Here is a 14,338-nt window from a genome sequence, read left to right as displayed (position 1 = left end):
TCTTTATTAAGACCATGGTTTTCAGTACCTAGTTATGGATTTAAGCTCCCAGGCTCGTCTTTAGACAGTGTTGTGCAGGTTTCCTTTGAGGACGAGGACTGATAAGTTTGAGATGGAGTGATCCCTTTGTGAAAAGTATTCACCCGCAGGTAATGTGGTGGTGTTGTCTTTTCTCCTTTTCCTGTGTGAGTTCATTCGAGAGCGCAGTGATTGTCTGGTCGTTGTTATCGGGGCGTTTAGTGCACTGGATGAGGTACACCGCATGTGGTGATTCTGTTGAACTCTTTGAAATGGTGGTTACAGAATGTCCCAATTATCAATTCCAAATTAATAGGTAAGGAGCAGAGAGCTCCCACCACCATCCAGCTTGAAAGCCTCTCCGCCTCTTAGCAATAAACTCTCCCCAAGCAGCTGTGTCACTCTGGAATTGCCATCGTGAAATAGACCAATGGTCCATCCAGTCCAGTGTCCTCTCTCTGACAGCCGGCAGTGCTGGCTGCTCCCAAAGCAAGCCTGAAAGCCCTAACAAGCCCCTAGTTGTGCAGACTGTGCCATGGGGATGAAAAATCTTCCCGTCCCCAGCTAGTGATTAGCTCATGCCCTAAAGCAGCAGCATTGGTGGCCCTGTAGTTTTATCCAGTTTAGGAACTGCAGGTGCTAGTTTTGATCCAGTAAATATACTTTGACTGTTTATTTTCTGCTCTTTCCTTGTATCAAAGAGATTTTGTCTGTAAATAGAAAAACCCTTGATTTTGTAATTTGTAGGGCACTTTTCAGACTTGAAGGATCCCCATATTTTGTACACTTCTTTATTCTCTTTAAAATGAATTCATCACTGATGAAGGTGCATCCCTGATGGAGGTCTGGAGACGAAATCCTTTCTGTATCAACAGACCAGGCATATCATGGGCAGCTGCAATCCTGGTTTCCTGCCAGTCTGCTTGTTTTGGAGGGACCATTCTCAGGGAGAAGACAGTAATAGCTTTGCCCTGCTCATCCAGTCCTTAGTCACGATTTTTAAAAAATGAGTGCTTCAAGTTAGGCTCTTAAGACCTTATTTATCAGAAGAGCCAAGCCTCTAGCTACTCCCATTGATGTCAGCCAAAGGTCCTCAAGACTTCTGAAAGCCAGGCCACTTCTTTAGATACTGTAATCAAGGTTAGCTTAGCCCCAGGCTCTTCAGGCCATGGGACAAGCCACCCTGTTCCAACCTCACTTTGAGTCCCCATTTTTTAAATTCTTGACCACTGGCTTCAAATGTGCTATGTTATGTGTGACCCAGAGATTGCTGCTTGGCTTCAAGAAATTAGACGGAGACCACCAATTCAATTCCCACAGCCCACCAAACATCCAGAGACTTTCAACCCCTCCCCACATGAGCTAGCTTCAGATCACAGACCAAGAGAGAGAGGTGTTTGTGGCTCATTGCAAATCCCGAGTTATTCAAGCTGTCCTGGGCAGGGACCTTTCTGTTATATGTGTGCACAGCGCCTGGCACAATGGGGCCAGGAGCCTTGCTTGGGGCCACTGCAATGCAAAGAAAGAATAATAATATCCAGTCCCCTCCAATGCCCTTTACAAAACATTGAGCTAGATATTGATTACACATGGATTAGGTCCAATCTTTTAGCCACTTGGGGCTCAATCAGCCCTTGGAAGAATCAGGGCCATTTGCTACAAGGGCATGGATACTGTATAGCAATGGGGTGGGAATTTACTAGAGACAGTGTTAAACTTGGCACAGATGTGGAGAAGCAGCTCCCTCTTCCCGCAGGGACTGAAGCCACTGAGAGCCGAGTTCACCTTCAGGACCAGGGAAATACACACCCTAGCAGTCTTAACAAAATGATTTCAGACATATAACAGGGATTATTGTGTCCCTGGAAATTGCCAAGAACCAGAGGCTGGAAGGTGCAGAAGATTGGCAAACTGAGACCTGGAATAAAGAAGTCTGTTCTAATCAGGGAGAGAGAGAGAACAGTATTTGCCATTATTGATTGCCTAGACTTATCCTTGACTTTGTTTATCCCTTGCTGCAATAATGCCCAGAATAATCTGTAGGCCAGTGAGTTAATGGGGTTGGCTGGTTTGTATTTTAAAAAGGGATGAGCTGAATCTAAATCAAGGTGTGTGAAGAGCAGACACATGCTCTTACACTGTCAACTCTGGGCCTGACCTTGGTGTCTTGGAGGGAAGAGAGAGCCTTCCCAGCTGTTCAAGCAGGAGAGGGTTAGACCCTTTCAGGTGTGTTCTGTGTTGTGATGAAGAATCTGAGGCTGCCATTTAGTGTGTTGCAATCCAGACGATGCCTGGCTTTTCCATGCATCCCTGCCATGTTGGGAGGCTACAGGGATAAAGAACCCCTGAGCCAATAGCCTATACACATTATTTGTGAGGCACAGTTTAAATGGGTATTTTATACAGGTTGAGAAGAGTGAGTTACTTCGTTATTTTTTCTGTTCCTTACACACCCAGTTTATGAACTTTCCTCTTTTTTGGTAGGGTCTGAGTGAGGAGGGGGTTACGGTAAAAACCTCTGCTACATCCAAACAATGCCTGAAACCAGGCAACCTGCTTTTCAGGTGAAAAATTGCAATTATATTGCCAGATATATTAGTTTTTCTGATCTAACCTGGAGGTAGTAAAATGAATTAAAAAAACCTTCTAGTAATCCAAATGGTGTGTCCATGGCAAAGAGGCAGCGTTACAGCAGAATGAGTACAGGGGCTAGGAATCAGAAACACAGGAGTTCTAATTCCAGTTCTGCCACTGCCTTGCTGTGCCCTTGGGCAGGTCACTTAACCACTCGGTGCCTCAGTTTCTTTCTGTCAAATGGAGATGATAACGATACTGGGGTGAGGCTGCAGCCGGGGCATATCATCTAGCAAGAAGATGGGCTCTAGTTCCAGTCTGTGGTCACTGCTTCTCTACTAGCTAAGGGTGTTTTGCTGTAGCATGAAGCATTTGGGCAGGGGTCTACCCAGCCTCACGCATAGAAGCTCAAGTCACTCAGGAGTGACTTACAAATTCAGGACCCTTCTCTCATCAACAGAGAAAGAGGGTGGGAAGGACAATCTCCCGGAGACAATCCACAGGGGGACACGATCTGAGTGTATAAGTATCTGAGGTGGGTCAACCTCAGGGAAGGAGAGGAGTTATTGCAGGATCTCACCATGAGAAACAGGGGGAGAAGAGCATGAGATCTCATAGGCTGGGCAGTAGTTTCCCACAAGCCCCATCAGCTAAGACATTTCAAACTAGACTGTGTAATGGGGAGGAATCCCACACAGGCAGGGGATTGCGCAGGAGACTCGCTTTAGCACCCCTCCTTCCTACGATCCCATGAAGTGGCCAAATGACCCCTGGCTGCCAGTGTCAGCTGAGTTCTTCAGATTACAGCACTCCCGGCCCAGGGGAGTCGCTAACCTCCCGGCTCAGCGAGCGTTCCTTCTTCGCCTTACACAGAGTGACTGTTATGGACAAGCCTCCTCTGCCCTCGCAGAAAGGGCAGAGCCGAGGTCACATTCCATGGCTTAGCCAAGTGCCCGGGGGAGCGTTAGGGGCTGTGCCCCGCGTCTGCTGCCCCATGAGACTCCAGTGTTGTGCTGAGATAAAGCTGGGGTTTCACGCTGATGGAGCTCAGTGTCAGGGTTTCTCTCTGTTCCCAGAGAAGGCTGGGGGTGGGGGTGGAGCAGGGAGGGGAGGAGAGGCCAGGCAGTGCCTGGGCATGCTGAGGGGCTGTAACCCGCTGAAAGCTTTGGAATTCAGGTCAGTCCCCAGCCCCACGGCTGCGCCGGAGTTCAGCCAAGGCCTAGAAATCTTCCCTCTTCAGTGCATTGTTTGAGAACCCTAGGAAACTGCAGGGAAAGCACGTGCCTTCTTAGTCCCAAGGTAAAGCCTTCCTCCCCCTGCCCCAGAGTCTCAGGGACAGCCGCCCTCAGCCATACAGCAGTGCTCCCGGGCCTGGCTCCAAAGGCTGCGCTCTGCCATGCTGGCTGGGACATGGCTACCCAGTACTGTAGCAGACCAGGGTCTCCTCCGTCCCCAAGGTAAAGGCCTTTCCCTGCTTCCCTCTGCCCGCTGGGACTCTGAGTGGCGACAGACCCAGCAAGGGAGGAGCTGCAGGTTTGGCACACAACGAACGTCCCTCGTTTCACGAGGCAGCCACAGGCTTTTGTTAAAGATGCTGGCAGCAGCAATGACCCTCGAACAGCTGAGCATGCCCCGCTCCCGGAGGGATTCTCCTTGGGGACAGACTAAAACACCAAAAGGCTGGGGGGGGGGGGGGAGAAAAGCATTTTATAATGCATTTTTCCCTGTTTTGAGGCTGTCCCTCTTGCTATTTTTTCCTATTTTAAGTATTTAAATTCCATGTGGAACGCTGATTGCAGTGGACCCTCTGATCCTTCGCTGCTAGGGCCATGTCTACACAAGGAGAAAAAGGTGTTAAAATCGTAGAGTAGACAGGGCAAGTTGTAATTTTAATCCATGTTAGCTGGTCACGGTAAACCCCAGGGTGGGATGGTCGGCATTGCCATGTCCAGTGGATCAGAGCTATGGCCCCAGCTATGAAACAGTCTCTAGGAGGAACCCTGAGGGGTCTTGCTCTTCCTCCAGGGTAAGCCGCATGGCTTCACTGCCTCCTTAGACTGGACCTCTGGGCTTGCAACATGCCTGCTTCACACCGGGAGCTCTATGAGTCCAAGTGAGACAGACCCCTGATGGTGACTTGTCCACTCTTCGGGCGTTAATGCACCTCACCAGGCATTTGCCACAACCCTCGCACAGCACTGTCAGAACAGTCAGGTTTATTTATTAACCGAAACAGGCGTAGGAAGTCCTTAAGGCAGCACAGAGAACTGAAGGTTAAAGCATAGTCCATTCTGGTCAGCCCAGAGCCCAGCCACGCTCTAGGGAACCCATTGTCCATCTCTCCATTTGACCTCCTTCCTCAGAGTCCAGGTGAGATCCCCCACTGCCTCCAGCAGCCAACACTTATTTATCCCCCATCTCACATCTCTCCAGTCCTTTGTGCCGGAGGTGGGGAAATCCTTGCTGAGAGGCAGGGAAGTCTGTCTCTCTCTGGGTCACTGGCTGCTTGGTATCAATGTCTGGGCAACTGGATTTCCCATGGTCTTCCCAGATGCTCTGCTGATATGGAGATTAAGACCCAGACAACAAGGCGGCACCTACACCTCTGTCTCCTGGTCTGCCCAAGAACAAATAATCACAATGCAGCATATCAGGGAAACCAAGGCACAAATGGGACTCAAAAATGTGACAGAAAATTCCCACTTCATCACACCATCTAACACATTCTATAACTACAACTGCCTTGTCTACTCTAGGACTTTAACATGTTAGCGCACGCCTGTTCCTAGTGATCACAAAGCCTATAGCTGGCCCCAGTCAGCTAATGTGCTTCGAAACACCGCTGCCTTTGACTCCGCTAGGTGCTCAGTGATGCTTTAAAATATGTTCATTACTAGGCGTGAGCTAAGGCACTTGCCAAATGCACCTTCCTTTCCCAGCCCAGACATCGCTCTGGAGGGGATCCTTATGGAAATGCTCCCCTCCCATGGACAGGAATGATTAACCCTTTTATCCTACTTGTTCTAGCTGTCTTAGGTACTCAGACCACACCCTTTACCATAGTATCTAAGCACCCCACGATCTTAAATATATGTATTCTCCCAGCTCCCCTGTGAGGTGGGGCTGGGCTATTCTCCCCATTTTACTGAGGGAGAACTGAGGTAGAGGGATGTGACTTGTCCAAAGTCAAACAGTGGCAGACCAGGGATTTGAACATAGTAAGTCTTCCTAGTGCCACGCTAGCACCCTAAGTACTGGGCCATCTTTCCTCTCTAGGAAGCTCTTGGTGTTTGCTGGATTGGTGGCTTATTGAGAAGCAAGTGGCTGGTGAAATTTCTCAGCCCTGGTTGGTCAGATTGTTTGCGCTGTCCACCTGCCAAGGTATTCCAGCTTGTATATTGCTCAGGAGCCAACGAAGAGAGCATGGGCTACTGGCTATACTCTGGAGTAGCTTATAGGGGAGTGTAGCGAAGCGATGACTAACCAGTGCAGCACCTCCTGCTGGTTGTCCAGGGAATTAGCTCTCCAGAGTGCCCTCTCCAGGCCAGTGTCCCACTTGCCTCAGGCCCCCCCATGTCCCTCCCAGACCCCAGTGCCCCTTACCTCAGGGTTCTGCCCTCTTCAGTACCCTCACAGTCTCTGGGTCTCCCCTCCCCAGGGAACACCCAGATCTCTATCCCAACCTTGCCTCAGTGACTATTGCCAATCATCATCTAGACCCCACTCACTAGGGCAGACTGCAGTCTGTAATCCACTCATCACTGGCAAGTGGGGTTTGGGCATGCTTTGGCCTTCTATTGGGCCACAGCCCAGGAAGTGCGGTGCCCCGTGCACTCCTAGGCAGCCAGGTCCATCTCTCTCTCTCAGGCTGGGGAGAAACTCCTAGTGCCTGCCTAGCAGCCCTTTTATAGGGCCAGCTGTGGCCTGATTGGGGTGTGGCCCCAGCTGTGGCTGCTTCCCCAGTCAGCCTAGCCTATTGGTTCCCCCGGGTCAGCCCTCCCCCCTGCCCCCGGCAAGCTGTTTTAACCCCTTCAGGGCCGGAGCAGGTGTCCACCCCGCTACAGGGAGAATAATCAGAATAGTAAATAAATAATAGCAATAATAAAATAAATTATGTGTTTTAAATGGCACCCCAAAGAGCACTTTACAAATACACAGCTAACAATGGCAGGTTAGTGATTTGGGGCAAGCCCTAGTAGAATACTGTGTCTGCTTTTGTGCAGGCAAAACTTTCCAAGGGGTCAAATACAGTTGGAGACTCTACTCTGCTGAGGTCAGCTTAACAGCAGGTGCAAATGTGGGGGCTGTAAGAAGTCACTGGGGGAAATACAAGGCTAATGGTTGAAACAGAATGTAACTGAACTAATTATTGGCTAGGGAGGGAAGGGAAGTCTAGTAGTTAGAGCAAGGGATGGCAGGAACTGCTGGGTCTATTCTCAGCTCTGTCACTGACTCGCTGTGAAACCTTGGACTAGCCACTTAATTCATTAATTATAAAACGAGTACATTAATCCTCACTTTCTACAGCAATACATACTGTATCTGCCATCTGGGGCCATGGGAGGCTTAATTAATTGCTGTTTGCCATCCTCAGATGCAAGGAGTTCTAGAAGTACAAAGTACAATTATTGTTATTATAATTCAGTGGGGAAAGTGTTGCCACAGAGCTTGCTTGGGGAAATGCACAGAAATGATCACAGGTAGAGGTGCTGCATTTTTGCTCTCTACTTGGTGTTAAATTCAGTACTGTGTAGCTGTGACTGTACATTTCACTGCATCAGTCTGAACCCGTGTTCCTTTAGCTGAGAAAGGAGCGTGCATGTGATGTGGTTTTATACACTGTCACTTTGAGCAGATGTTCCTATATTGATGAGACACTGGATATAACTGATCTATTTCTAACCTGGGGAATGATCCTGGCAACTCCTATTCATGTGAGCTATCCCACTGCGCCATGTTCTGATCTCATGTGCATCAGTGTGAATGTGGAGGCATTCCCCTGACTTTGGTGGAATCACTTTGGATTTACCCTGGTGTAACTGAGATCAGAGTCAGGCTCAATGGGACCACTCATGTGAGTAAGAGTTTTCAGGAATAGGTCCTTAGACTGTGATCGCTCCTGGGTCTCTGAACTCCTCCTGCCATAGTGGGGGAACTTAAATTGCAAACAAGGGAAACAGTGTGGTAATTTTTTTTTTAATGGGAAATTTATTTAGCTGACTCTGCCTCTTGATTGACGTGTCTGTTCCTGATTTTGGCATCTGCAGCATGACACTAACGCCAGCTGAGTTGTGCTCTAATCAGCCCAAAGTCACTGCCCGGCATGTCTTGTTGTTCAGGTGAAATGAAACATGTTCCCTGAATGAGATCTTTGTCTATTCTACGTTTCTGAGTAGCAGCCGTGTTAGTCTGTATCCACAAAAAGAACAGGAGGACTTGTGGCACCTCAGAGACTAACAAATTTATTTGAGCATAAGCTTTCGTGAGCTACAGCTCACTTCATCAGATTTCCTTTTCTTTTTGTCTATTCTAGGTAGAGATATAGGGCCACGCCCTATCTTCATAAGCTGGTGTACATCTAGGGTCTCTCCACTGAAGTTGATGGGGTGACTCCAGATTTACACTGATCTGTGATCAGAATTCGGCCCACAGCCTCTGTTTTCCACAGGCAGCTGTGGCATCTTTTGCCCCTTCCACTTCCTGCATGCCTTTTTAGAGACTGCCGTTCCTGTTCTCTGGGCTGACAGATCATTGCTGCAGCGGGCAGCTTTACCTGTTGTTAGGAAAGAAAGACACCTAAAGGGACAAAAACAAAAAAACCTTGCAAACCTGGACAGATTGTAAGAGAGTTGGAGAGAGCCACATCATTCCTAGCTGGTGATTTTGGTGAAGAGTTAGCAAAGCAACAACCCTGCTCTAAGAAACTCATCAAAATGCATGTTGGAAAATTGACCTGCTTTTTGTTCCTATTTCAAGGCCTCTGGTCTCTCCATTATCCATCAATAGCAGCTACATTCTAATTCTTGAGAGAAAACACCTTTTGATCAGGGTGCCTGCAAAGAGCTAACATCACCAGCATATTATGGGCTGGAGATGTGTAAGCCTTTCTCTACATTGGCCCGGATGCTGCTCCAGTTGAAGTCAATGGGAGTTTTGTCATTGATTTCAAAGGGAGCAGAATCAGACTTATGGTGCATTCACAACTGATCTGCAGAGTATGGTGCTTGATTCTCCTCTCACTTACACAGGTGTAATGACATTGACTTCACTTCACAATGCACCAGTGTGAATAAGAGGAAACCCAGGCACTAGATTTGTAATCTGGCCTCAAAACTACAGGACAGATCTGGGGGCTTTTGTTGGGGATTTTTGTCCTCTAGCCCAATCTGCATTTATGGAGAGGAAGAAAGCCAAGGGAGAACTGTTGAATAGCTTCATGCTGCCCCAGCATAGCTGTCTGTGTGTAACCCAGAACATTTGTGGACAAGTTTAAAAACTGCTGGTGGCAAGACAATCTTTTCTGTTAACAGGTGGGGGAAGGGGGGAGTTGTTAAAGATCAATGACATATTTCTGACTGCACCACAGAGCGGTGAGGGCTGGCTTTTCAAAGAGCTGCTAAAACCCTGACTTTCTGTGGGACTTGCGCTCCTAAATCAGGTACTTTTATTCTTGCAAATCCTACCAGAAATACAAAGCAAAACCAAACCCCCAAACAGGATCTCGTGGGGGAAAGACAAAGAAAGGTGATATTATTATCATCATTATTATTCATTATTAATAGCATGGTAGCACCTAAAGGCCAGCCAGGCTGGGCTCCCACTGAATTAAGCACCAGACAGACATAAAAATAATGTTACCTAGCTCTTATAGAGCACTTTTCATCAGTAGACCTCAAAGTGCTTTACAAAGAGGTTCAGACACAGACACATTACTCCTATTTTTTTAACGGATGGGGAAACTGGGGCATTGAGCGGTGACATGATTTGCCTGCAGTCACCCAGCAAGCCAATGGCCAAGCTGAGACAAGACCCCAGATCTCCTGAGGTCCAGGCCACTGCCCTAGTCACTAGTAATTCACAGTCTAACTTACAGTCTTATCACTCAAAGACACTCCTTGCTGAGACCTAAGAAAGCTCTGAACTCAGCCCCCTGGGCTACGGCCAGTACTCCAATGAAATAAAGAAAAAGGACATTTCTTGTTTTAAAAAGCTATGTAAAGAAAATTAGGGTCAGGAAAGATTTTGAATAATTTTCAGTTTCAAAAAGGGGAAAGAAAGATTTCATTGTTTTAAGGTGTTAGTTTATTTCAAGCATCTTCTTGACAATAATTAGCTCCCTGTTTTTAACTTTAGCCTGCTAGTACATTTTGCATACCAATTTACATACTAAGCCACTCCCCAACCATAACTCCTCCCTCCACTGCAAAATCCTAGATCTGCTGCTTGCCATGGGGAAAGTTTATGTCATGTCTAGTTTTCCTCTAAAAGGTAGTAGCCCTCCTGCTATCCTCTGTTGGTCCTTGCAGCACTTCTTGCTACTATAATTTGTGAGCTTCCGTAAGGAGAGATTGGTAGCATTGGCTGGAGCCAGGTTCAGAGTAGACAAGCATTGGGTAAGCTTTCCTCCTGTAGCTGTGTTTATGAACTAAGCTAATGCTAAGCTAATGCGGTCTTGGGATGCATCAGGAGAGGTATTTCCAGTAGGGATAAGGAGGTTTTAGTACTGTTATACAAGGCACTGGTGAGACCTCACCTGGAATACTGTGTGCAGTTCTGGTCTCCCATGTTTAAGAAGGATGAATTCAAACTGGAACAGGTACAGAGAAGGGCTACTAGGATGATCCGAGGAATGGAAAACTTGTCTTATGAAAGGAGACTCAGGGAGCTTGTCTTGTTTAGCCTAACTAAAAGAAGGTTGAGGGGAGATATGATTGCTCTCTATAAATATATCAGAGGGATAAATACTGGAGAGGGAGAGGAATTATTTAAGCTCAGTACCAATGTGGACACAAGAACAAATGGATATAAACTGGCCACTAGGAAATTTAGACTAGAAATTAGACGAAGGTTTTTAACTATCAGAGGAGTGAAGTTTTGTAATAGCCTTCCAAGGGAAGCAGTGGGGGCAAAAGATCTATCTGGCTTTAAGATTAAACTCAATAAGTTTATGGAGGAGATGGTATGATGGGATAACATGGTTTTGGTAATTAAATATTCATGGTAAATAGGCCCAATGGCCTGTGATGGGCTATTAGATGGGGTGAGATCTGAGTTACCCAGGAAAGAATTTTCTGTAGTATCTGGCTGATGAATCTTGCCCATATGCTCAGGGTTTAGCTGATCGCCATATTTGGGGTCGGGAAGGAATTTTCCTCTAGGGCAGATTGGAAGAGGACCTGGAGGTTTTTCACCTTCCTCTGTAGCATGGGGCACGGGTCACTTGCTGGAGGATTCTCTGCTCCTTGAAGTCTTTAAACTACGATTTGAGGACTTCAATAGCACAGATATAGGTGTGAGGTTTTTTTTTTGTAGGAGTGGTGGGTGAAATTCTGTGACCTGCGTTGTGCAGGAGGTCAGACTAGATGATCATAATGGTCCCTTCTGACCTAAATATCTATGAATCTATGAAAACTTTCAGTTCTGATCCACAACATCCTTTGCTGGGTTACATATGGGCAGATGCAATATCATTATTACCATATTCCATCTCCAGGTTGGTCACCAGACATATTTCTCCTGCAAAGCGCGATGGATATAAACATAGGTTTCCAGACACGTAATGCAGGTGCTTCCACCAAAGAGGTTCCTCCTCCTCCAGGAAAATGCTGCTGGGGGAACTGGTTATGGGATAGGGCAGCTTCTTCCTTTAGGTCATTGGTTCCCATCGGGGTCAAGCTGGTAACTGATGCCTGATGGCTGTGTTGGTGGCCTGTGTGATATTAATTGTACACTGCCTAGTGGATCATTATCTGTGTTACCTGTCTCTCTACAGGCATTTACATTTGCGCTTATCAGTGATCATGACTAGTGGCTGTGTTGGCAGTCTCAAAGAGAGAATGGATGATCCTCTCACTCTCTTAGAAAGAAGAAAAGGAGTACAAGTGGCACCCTATAAACTAACCAATTTATTTGAGCATAAGCTTTCGTGAGCTACAGCTCACTTCACTGAGTGAGCTGTAGCTCACAAAAGCTTATGCTCAAATAAATTGGTTAGTCTCTAAGGTGCCACAAGTACTCCTTTTCTTTTTGCGAATACAGACTAACACGGCTGCTACTCTGAAACCTGTCACTCTCTTAGGTAGATTGTGGGGAGTTCTCTCTTCTTGCCTTGCCCTGATCAATGCAGCTCCCAGCACCTTTCACCTGCACTTGATTAGCCTTGAGGAGACCAGTAAAAGGAAGGTGCTCTTCTCCAGTGCAGGCCCATGCTGTAGATCCCACCCAATCAACAAAGCTTCCGTTTCCTGGTTCTCTCTAGGTTAGAGATGGCCTAGCTCAGTTCACACACTCACAGTACTACATTCATTACCCATGTGGCAGGACCATCCAGTCTCAGGTTGTGTGTCCATATGAACACAGGCAGATTTTCGGAAGTGTCCAGAGATGGTCTGTGTTTAGGAGTCACTGCGTCACTTTGGGTGAAATCCACCTCTGTGCAGAGGGGCCAGAACAAGGCCTTGGCACCCCATAAGTCCCACTTAAGCCCACAAAATAGGGTGCAAGTGCTGCTTAGGCCTGGTGCACCTGTGCACCGGGGGAAATTCACCCAGGGTGAGTTAAATCCGAATGTAAAGGAATGATATAATGTGGGCCAGATTGTTGTGCCCAGAGATTGTAGCATCTTACTCCACACGTGGCCCCAGTGACTTGAGTGGGACAATTTGAGGGCTAAGAAGTCAGGCTCTGAGTGACTGGAGCTTAACTTCCTGCTCTGCACAAGTTAATTTTACTTAAGTCCAAAAAAGGAGATAAAAAGTCAAGTAGGTGAAATCTCTCTCTCTCTCTCTCCCCCCCCCCACACACATACACTTTGTTTTAAAGTTAGCTCTTGACCTTCCAAGACTTCACACTTGTACATCTACCAAGGCTGTGGTCCTGGGCAGTGCAAACCGTGGGTGATACTGATCACTATTTCTGTGTATTCATAGAACTTAATTGTCCTGATTCCCATAAATAAAACACACTGGGAACAGCCCCCTCTCTAGCCTATTAATTTGAGATCCCAAAGGCCTTTCTATATGTGGATTCAGCAGCTTGCTGCTCTCTTCCTCTCTCTCTAGTAATCCTGGGAGTTTAGTAAAAGTTTTAAAGCCTCCAGCTCCTCTGAATCCCAGGTGCAGTGCATTAACACTTTGAGGGAACTTGATGGAAAGTCACATACTTTTATTTAAAAATAGATAGAAGGCCAATCTGCCTCTTCTATCACTTGTTTTCTTGGCGCTGATTACATCAATGGACTAGCAGCGCTGAGTAAAGTCTGGGATCTGAGTGTAGTACAGTCTCCTGCCATAAGCTTTGATAATGCAACGCAGCCCTGACTGGCTGCACTTCCTGGGTCCAACACTACCCCACCAACATGCCTCAATCCAGGCAGGCAGCTCTCCCTGCTAGTTTAGCCCTGAGCAGAGATTTACACTTTTAAGGGAAAAAGGAAAGGAGGACTTGTGGCACCTTAGAGACTAACTAATTTATTTGAGCATAAGCTCATGCATCCGATGAAGTGAGCTGGAGCCCACGAAAGCTTATGCTCAAATAAATGGGTTAGTCGCAATGTACCGGTGCCGCAAGTCCTCCTGTTCTTTTTGTGGATACAGACTGACACGGCTGCTGCTCTGAAACCAGTTTTAAGGGAGTCAATGTGAGCTATTTTTTCCACAATATATCCATGTATCAGGGACCCTTCTGAAGCCACCCGACTCATTTCCCTTGTGCCCTAGCCAAGGTGTGGTACCGGTCGTGCAGATGACAAAGGCTGGTGCATGCACCCACTGTGCACCCCAAGCCATTTCAGCAGTACTCAGCGGTAGCAGCCCCTCGCCCCTCCAGCATTTCATGATCGGCATTGCTGATGTTCTCCAAAGAAAAAGAAGATTAGTTCAAAGTAGTTGGTTTCTCAAACCAGTCACCAAAGAGGTTAGCAGAGTAAAGGAGCTTAATTATCTGGGTTTTCTTCTAGGAGGGCATGAACCTGTCTCTTTGTTGAATTTATCCACTGCTGCTAGATTTTTATCTCTTGGTTTTCAATTTTCTTGTGATGGTGCATTCTGCACCCTGGGGATCATGTCAGCAACTCCCTCATTCACTCTCCTGATGAAAACGGCCAGTGCTCTCTCTCGTTCTTTCTTCCATGGCATTTGTTTCTAGGTATTTCCTTTATGCTCTCACTAGGGGTGGAAGGAAGGAGGGGAATGTTCTGTCTCTCTGGCTGCTCGGACTCCATCCGAACTAGAATGCCTTGGGGGAGTTACCTAAAGAGACGGACCTGGAGTCAACGATGCACACAGTCAGGAGCAGCAGCATTAGTGATGACAAACACCATTGCATGGTTGCTGTGAAAAACACTGAATGAGTGTAAAACGAGGGTGTTGTGAGGTTTAATGAACAAGGGCTTGTAAAGGGCTGTGAGATCCTTGGATTAAAGGGAAATATCCCTACTACCACACAGCGGTCTTGATAATCAAAGGGGAGTCCCTGAATCCTAGGTAGTAGAATGGGCCTGAAAGATTCTAAGCCTGGCATCATTTAA

Source organism: Lepidochelys kempii, chromosome 13 (genome assembly GCF_965140285.1).
Source record: "Lepidochelys kempii isolate rLepKem1 chromosome 13, rLepKem1.hap1, whole genome shotgun sequence".
NCBI classification, from domain to species: Eukaryota; Metazoa; Chordata; order Testudines; family Cheloniidae; genus Lepidochelys; species Lepidochelys kempii.
Note: the sequence above shows the minus strand (reverse complement) of the source record.